Source organism: Mixophyes fleayi, chromosome 9 (genome assembly GCF_038048845.1).
Source record: "Mixophyes fleayi isolate aMixFle1 chromosome 9, aMixFle1.hap1, whole genome shotgun sequence".
Taxonomy (NCBI): Eukaryota; Metazoa; Chordata; class Amphibia; order Anura; family Limnodynastidae; genus Mixophyes; species Mixophyes fleayi.
The window spans coordinates 24,305,790-24,314,289 of record NC_134410.1 but is presented as its reverse complement, the minus strand read 5'-3'; positions in this window follow the sequence as shown (position 1 = coordinate 24,314,289).

Sequence of the window (8,500 nt, the reverse complement as noted above, 5' to 3'; positions counted from 1 at the left end):
AGAAATCCTTCACATGTGATTAATTCTCCTGGCAGCTCTATGCGGAGAAGGCGTGGACACATAATGACTGAGAGGAATCCTTATTTGTCTGGAGTCTTTGTTATACTAAAGGCAGGAGGATTTCCAGGGGTGTTTACACATTTAGAAGATTTGTGCTGTATAGTTTAGCAGGTTTCACATGAACATGAACAAATAAGCACATTCAAAGTGTTTAATGGAAAGTATACCTTTTCATGATACTCAACTCACTGGCTATAAGCCAGCAATATTAATCGCTCATAGTTCTCACTTTCTTGTCCTGCACTAACTCTTACTACCCTGTTAGCAGTAGGATTAAAAATTGGACACTTCTAATTATTAATTGCTCAGATTAACAGCGGTGGTAATGGTAATTGTGATACTTATAATACTGATACTGACTTAACAGATGTTGTGTACATATTATTAATGTTGCTGTCATAGCCTTCAGATTTTTTTTTGACTCTTAAGTAAGTGTTGGTATAATTAGCATGGCACCAGCGTACCTTCTGGGAGGTGCTAACACTGCTGGTGCACCCTGATGTCGTGCCCAAGGAAGTCCACCATCTGATCCAGTTCTGTGTCATTTAGGTTGATGACCTTTGAGAGTTGCAGCATGATTTTGAAGCTTCGTGGAAGACAACATGTGGGGATGTTTGGCCCCACACACTCGGGCAAACAGTCGTATGCAATCGGAGCCTCTGAAGTGTGACAAGGCAGGTGGTTTTGCAAACATGTAGACATTTTGGATATCCACTCTGCATTCTTCACGCTTCTCTGCCAGAAGTTCCATTGCTGCTTGCATGGCTGGTGTCAGCAGGGTGGGGACTTTTCTTCCTCATTTTCCCCGGATTTCAATGAGAGTAGAGTGATGGCAGAGCTTCCTCTCAAACTCAGAAAGTGCTATGGCCACATCTTCATGGAGATCCAAAGTATTTCATAAGGAGAAGGTAGTCATAAGCATCTTGGAAACTATCCCTTCCCTTTTTCGATTGAACAAAATCACCTGTGTCCAGGTGAATTTTGCATTTGTTTAGCGTAGGCTCGGTAGATAAACTGCTTTGTTATGCTTGCTGTTTCTCATTGAGATACAAGTGCATCTTTTTCACATCTTCAGTGAAAGGGTACAGTTGAGGCATGGTCCAATTTGACTCCTTGAAAGTATCCAAGGCAGTTGATGTGATCAGTTCATTCCATCTTGCCTCATTGCTTTTCCTGAAACTGCCTGCATTTTGAACCGCAGCAGTGCAGCCCTCCATCTTCGCTCACTATCTTTTGCAAGCAAGGTCCGATCTTCTGTGCCAGCAAGGGTGTCTTAATTGAACCTGTCTCCTCGTCATAGCCAGCTACCAGCCTCACCGCGCCTACTACATACAGAAAGTTTGATGGGATGGTAAAGTCTTCCATCCTCTCCAAAGCTCTTGTGGCATATAACAGTAGCCAGCCAATGTCTCTAAACTTCTGACGGAGGTACTCGTGTTTGTCAACATCTGAACCGATTCAGTTGAAGAGATGCTGCCACATCTGCATGATGCTACGGCACACAGACTGGACTCTGTTTTGCCAGGTTTTATCTTGTTGCCCTTTTGGTTTAGCTTACATCTCTTCATGTGTCATCACAGGTATTTTATTACAAACAAACCTTGGCAGGCATCGCAGTGCATGAAGCCTTTGGCAACCATCTGTTTGTCTGGACATTTGCATGGAATCAGAACGCCATGCCCTGTCCTTATCACCTGAGCGTTGTGGGCAATGTTGCCTTTATTTCGATGATGTGCAAATTGCATGCACCTTTCTTTTCGAGTGCTTGGGAAATTTCATGGCCCAGGCTACTTCAGTATCATTATGGTGAACATGCTGGATATGCCAGGCTATTTTTGAGAGGGGTTTCACACAGTACAGACTGTACTGCTTTTATTATACACCCTGCTGTCATCACTTTTACATAAAGTGTTTGGATGGAGACCGCATCATCTTCTCTGCCTTCTGTGTTCAAAACTCTGCAACCATCAAGTTAAGAATCATTGTCCATAGAACGTGCCTCTGTGTTCCTCTGTGTTCGCTTTTATCCACTGCCCCAAAATGTTGACACATCACTGCTGCAATTGGCAGGAGAAGGATGAGAGTATTTCTTGTTCCCATAATGAGTAATACGGCAGGAAAGCTACAGTCTACTCACCTCCAGTGTGCACATGGACAAACATGGACAAACACTGCGGTTCCAATGACATCCAGTGGCGTTACCCTCCCACTGTCTCCTCCACCTTAGAAAAAGACAGACTTTTGGTCCAACAAATGTGTCTCACAGGGACATGCTAGAGTTTGATGCAGAGTATATTAGCATTGACTAACATTGGTAAGTTTTGTGGGGACGTCATTATTTATCTCCACTACGAACGAGGTCCCCACAATGTTGGTGTGTAAACAGGTCAATGTCCCCACAATTATAGGGATAAAGGCACACACACACATTCACCACACAAATATATATTCGAGATGTGCGCTGACCCCTGTGATTTGGTATTGGATGTGGTTTCATTTCTAAAACGTCTTTCTGTATTGGTTTTGTTATAGGTTTTGCCTAAATATCCTGAAAGGTTTTGGTTTTGGTTTTGGTTCTGGATTTAATAAAAAATTTGCTGCTATATTACTATTTGTAGCATTACCATTCATTTACAGTCATTTACAGCTTATTTCCTAATGATCTCTTCACAAGTGTCCAAATTTTCACAATTTTTTTCCAAAGTCTGCAGTGAGCTGGCTGGTTAAAATTAGTGACAGAGTAGCATAAACAATACATGGCAGTTTACCAAAAGATACAATCACCATTTCTGATTTCATTTTCTTTTCAATTCCATGTCTCACCTTGTAAGTTGATGTTTCAGTCCGACTTTTGGACGTTTGTCAACACAACCACATAGAGCAACAGAAAAGAAGATATTAAAAAAAAATCATGTAGTTACTTGACTTCTTGTGCAATCCCAGATTGTCTTCAGCTGTGACTCATAATTCATCAAAAGGTGATTGTCTGCATATCATTGCAAAATATATGAGGCATTGGCTCTCTTATATTCTGTATGATGCACTACAAATAATATGCATTCTACCCTGGAACGCATAAACTGGAAGTGCCAAAACCAGAAGTACACAAAACGGTTTTCACTCTAACAACCAAACACAGCGAGTCCTAGGTGAGTTAATGGAACACCTAACGTACTTCCACTATCAAGTGCACACTTTGGTGGTATGCACTCCAGTTTCCAACATATAAACTGTAAGTTTAATGATGCACGTCCTGTATAACAAGCATTTTGGTTCCATATTTTCTAGGAAAAGGAAGTTTTGATTCATTTTCAGATCCGATATTTATATATTATTATTATTATTATTATTATTATTATACATACATATAGTCATTGATGTGATGGTATGGAAAATTAAAAGTGATGGTGTGAAAAATGTAATGGGACTGTAACTTAATCTAATGTGTTAGTTTTACAATGAAGGCAGTAGGGCTCCTACCAATGCATTCTTCCATTGGACCCTTCATTCCTCAATCCAACACTGTGTCCACTTTATGATATGAGGACAGGGATTGAAGCAACAGGAAGCCTCAGATAGAGTTATATAGTGAAAGGCCAGGCTCCAGCAGCACAGAGTTGGGATGTGAGGCTCCTGCCACACGGATGCAGGAAGACTGTAGTGTTAAATACACCTCTATAAGAAACAAAATTCCTACATCCAATTTGGGGGTATATTTATTATACTGCTGGCTTGAAAAAGTGGAGATGTTGCCTATAGCAGCCAATCAGATTCTAGTTATCATTTATTTAGTACATTTTACAAAATGACAGCTAGAACCTGATGGCTTGCTATAGGCAACATCTCCACTTTTATAAACCCTCTGTTTAGTAAATTTACCCCTTTGGTCTTTTACTATTTAGCAAATGAAAGCAAGCATCTCATTTGTTTCTAAAGGTTAAAGTGCATTTGTTCACATAGCACCATATTAACTAAGCCCCAATGTCTTATTTTGATCTTAAAAAAATGACTCCCAATAACTGTTAGTGATTTTCAGAGGAAGTTTATATGATACACAGTACAATTTATCTTTAGTCCTGAATTACAGAGAATTAACTTCTGCCTATATTCATTGTTCTAGGAAGTGCTTGGATACACCCTGTCAAGAACTTCAAATAAAAATATTTATAAAGTCCATACTGCATATAAAATATTATTTCAATTGCAAAGAATATACTCTAAAATCATGAAAAATCTATGAAACCATACTGAAATAAACCATTCATAATGAAAAAAACTTTTAAATAACTATAAAAGCATTGAAATAAGACCAAAATCGGAACATGTTAAATATATGAATGCCATTGGGACTCATCAGCGCCGTTTGCAAATCTCCCACTGCCTGCCTCAAATCTGAGAATAAATTATGGTGTAACTCTGGCAGCTGGAGATTTAAAAAGTGCTGTGGGCACTGTGACTGGATTACTTATAAATAACTTATGGAATACATTTATTTAAAGGAAATAGTGCAGGTGCTTATTTATATAATTGTCAATGCACTTATTTTTGATATTGTGTATGTTTTCATATATGAAATCGTTTTTTCTGAGACCAGGGTAGAAAATTAGTTTTTTTCTGTTTTAAACTTTCTAGAGGAAATGCCTTATTACTGATGTATATATCTGATACAATAAGCCTTTGTTTTGAAAGCCTTTTGTATATCTTGGTGTAAGGAAATGTCTTGTTTGGGGATTACGTTTCCTGGGGAATTTTTTTCTTTGGAAGAAATGTGTATTCTGCAACTGTTGGTAGATAGGACTCATGCTAATCGCATGCTTTTGATGTGTGAGGGTCATAGGAAGATGTAATTAGACTTGCTGTCCACTGCAAGATGCAGGACATCACAGTGTTTCTAGAATTTCACAGATAAGTGTAAATATTGTTAGCTTTGCTATGCATGTAAATTCATTTCTGTGTAAACACATTGCATCCTGATTCTAAAAATTGCCTGTGTCCAAATCAGTATAAAAAGCATCTTTTAAAAATCAGGTGTTAAAAGTAACACAACTTTGCTTACATAGCTTTAGGTAGACATATATACAGTACATAGTGACAATTGGTAGACATAGGGTATGATGTACATTTATGACATGAAATAGGAATGTATTTAAAATAAATAATATGCTCCATGTGATTTAACATTTAAAATATTTTAGGGTGGTAAGGTAAATGTCAAAGATAAAACATAGTACATAACATGCAAGAGCCATAATATTAGGAAACACATGTGTAAGACGTGGGAATGAACAAGAAGATAGGAAGAGCGAGTCCTGATAACAATAGTTTTTTAGTGTTAAAATTACCTGCATCTCTACTATGTTCCTATCTATGTCCTTGCCACCCAATCCCTCTGTTTTCTGTAGATAAGTGAAGGCTATGGCTGTCTGGTCCATGAAAGTCAATTGCAGATGGCTAATAGGTCTGCCACCAGCCACTCTTGCATTTCTTTGGTGGTCCTATATGTTTTCCTTCAGCCTGTGCTTAAAATCCTGCCATCATTTTTGACCCCCTCCTCTGAGCCACTTTGCTTATTTTGTGCTGTCAGTTGGCTAGTTTGGCAGGTGCAGAGATACTCCAACTAGCTCCAAGCAGCACTTCCACCACATTTGTAAACAGAATTTCCACCTCTTGGGAGGAGAAATTGGGCTGTCTTTTTCAACAGTTGGCTTACCTTGCTGGGTTTCTTCTGGCAGTCTTTGCATTTTTGAGTTTTTTGCTGTAATCTCAAATTGTCCCAAAAACAAGCAAGGATTTCATCTAATGGATTGGAGGCCTTTTATAGTAGGAGCCACATTTTTTGGCATCTTTTAGCTGGTGGCAATTTGGAAATAATTTTCAGCTTTTTTTTTTTCAGACGGAAAATTTGGATGCAGGGCGGCCATGTGTGTTGAGTTAACTTAACGGATTCGCGGAAGCTAATCTGCATGATGACATCAGCGGCCACACATCCCTGATGATAAATATCAGTCAATCAATGCATTTGTGTTTTTTTTAAAATCCTTACTCAGTTGCAAGCATGAGAGCTACCAACTTTTTAAGGAAATAGCTTCATATTGCTACAAACTTTTTGGCCAGGTACCTTGAAGGCAGGGTACCTGACAGCAATGCAAGGAAAATAAAGGCAGTGGAGCAAACTGAACGGCAAGAGAGCTAAGAGATTTGTTAGATGTTTCTGTGATTTTTGCTGATTGCCATAAATCGTTACAATTTAACACACAAAACTAATGTGCCTAAAATTACAATTTAGCATTTAACATGAATAAGCACTCTCCAAAATCAAACTCCCTACAAACTGGACCACTTCTAAAACTATATATATATATATATAGTTCTAATTGCCTAATGTTTCAAATAAACATACGGTCTTTACAGCACTCATTACACTTGCAAGTGGGATAATTAACATCCTAATAATGTGAAGTAGTTCCAAAGGAGGATTGTGTTTACATGCCTTCCACAGAAGAATTTACTACTTGTTACATTTGTGTTACCACATCCTTGAGGCTAATGTGAGAGTTATATATGTTGCTCTAATATTGATATTTATCTATGTACTTTTTATATTTATTTTATTCTTATACAGCAAATGTGTGTGTATATATGTCTTTAAGGATCTTTATGTATATTATGTGTTTTGCATTTGATCTTATTGTGGAGTATTAATAAATGTCCATTTTATATTGCACCATCTTCTGCCTAAGCTAAATGAGGTAGCTTCATGCATATTTGTTTATGTCATTACAGACGAATTGTCTGACCCATCCATCATTAAGATTTTATCCGCAGCGCGATCCTTCTTATATTATGGCTTTCTTTCTATTCGGGACCACGGATCAGCTGCATCAGAGAATTAGTTTGCGCTGGAGATTATATCACAGATTGTTGGTTTTATATTATTTTAAGAATTCTGTATCCCTTATCCCCGTGAGCGCCAGAGTCAACTTTTAAGTGGGTATTTCTTATTCTTTGCCAGGTCCAAAATGTGTCCTGTTACACTCACAGAGTGTGGATTTTCAATTGCAGACATGTTTTGGGCAACCAAATGTGCATCAATTTGAGTATTATACATACTTGCATATGTGGGAAGGGTGACTTCTGGCCAATATGAACTGTCTCTTTTACATATTTTTTACACGTTACTAATAGAACATATAAATATAATTGATATATTCCATATTTATATATATTGGTCTTGGGGTCCACCTCCGCCGCATGTCTCTGGCAGTCCCCTTTGCCCCAGGGTTGGATGAAGTTTAACTTGGGGGAATGATTTTTCCTCCCTCCGTCACCATAAATATGAGTCTCCTGTTTTGATTCAGAAAGGCAGCATTATGCCTAATCATTTTTGTAGAAGGGGTGCAGGCCACATTTATCTCTCAGCATCCTCAGCATGTTTTTTTATAGATAGAAACTGAAAAGAATGAAAAATAGAAAAGAGTAGAATATATAGCGTCTTGGGGGGAGTCCAGCTATGTGTTGATCCTCACAAACAGCCTTCTTTAAATATCGATTTCACTGAATGACCCTTCCAAAAAATAAAAGTATTGAAAAATCAAAAAGATTAGAATAAATGGAGGTTTTTTGGGGGGATGTCCAGCTGCATGCTGACTCTCACAAACAGCCATCTTTATTTATAGATTTCACTGAATGACCCTTCTAAATTATAAAAATATTGAAAAATACTGGAAAAGATTATAATATAATAATATATAACTTTTTTTTTTGGTGTGTGCAACTGCTGCTGAATCTCACAGGCAAGCATCCAGTTTTTTTCTAAATTATTTCATTTGTCACTGCCCCACACAAGACTACTTTAACTAAAAAAACTTTCAAGTTTAAAAGAAAGAAATCTGTTTGCTTTTCGGATTCTATTACCATGTTGCATTTTAGGGGTGGGTGTCAAAAATGTAAAATGTACGGACAGAATTAAAATTGGGCACCTTATAATTGATGCCTAAATTGCAGTACAAAAATAGAACCGCTTAGTATTTATGCACTAAAATAAAAAAGCATGTTTTTTTTTCCCTGTATACAAAAAAAATTGCATTGGCACCCAGGGCCATCTTAACAACATTACGGGCCCCCGGGCAAAGCAGTGTATCGGGGGCCCTATATATATATATATATATATATATATATATATATATATATATATATATATATATATATATATATATATATATATATATATATATATATATATATATATATATATAAATAATTTATAGGGGCCTCGATGCACAGCTTTTTTTAAATGTACTCGCTCAATGACCCTTGAAGTTTTTCTTTAGCAGGATTTTTTTTATTGCAGGATTATTTATTCTTATTAAGAGACTTGACCCCCCCCCCCCCCCCGTGGGGCCCCTAGGCAGCTGCCCATCGCAGCCAATGGATAAGATGG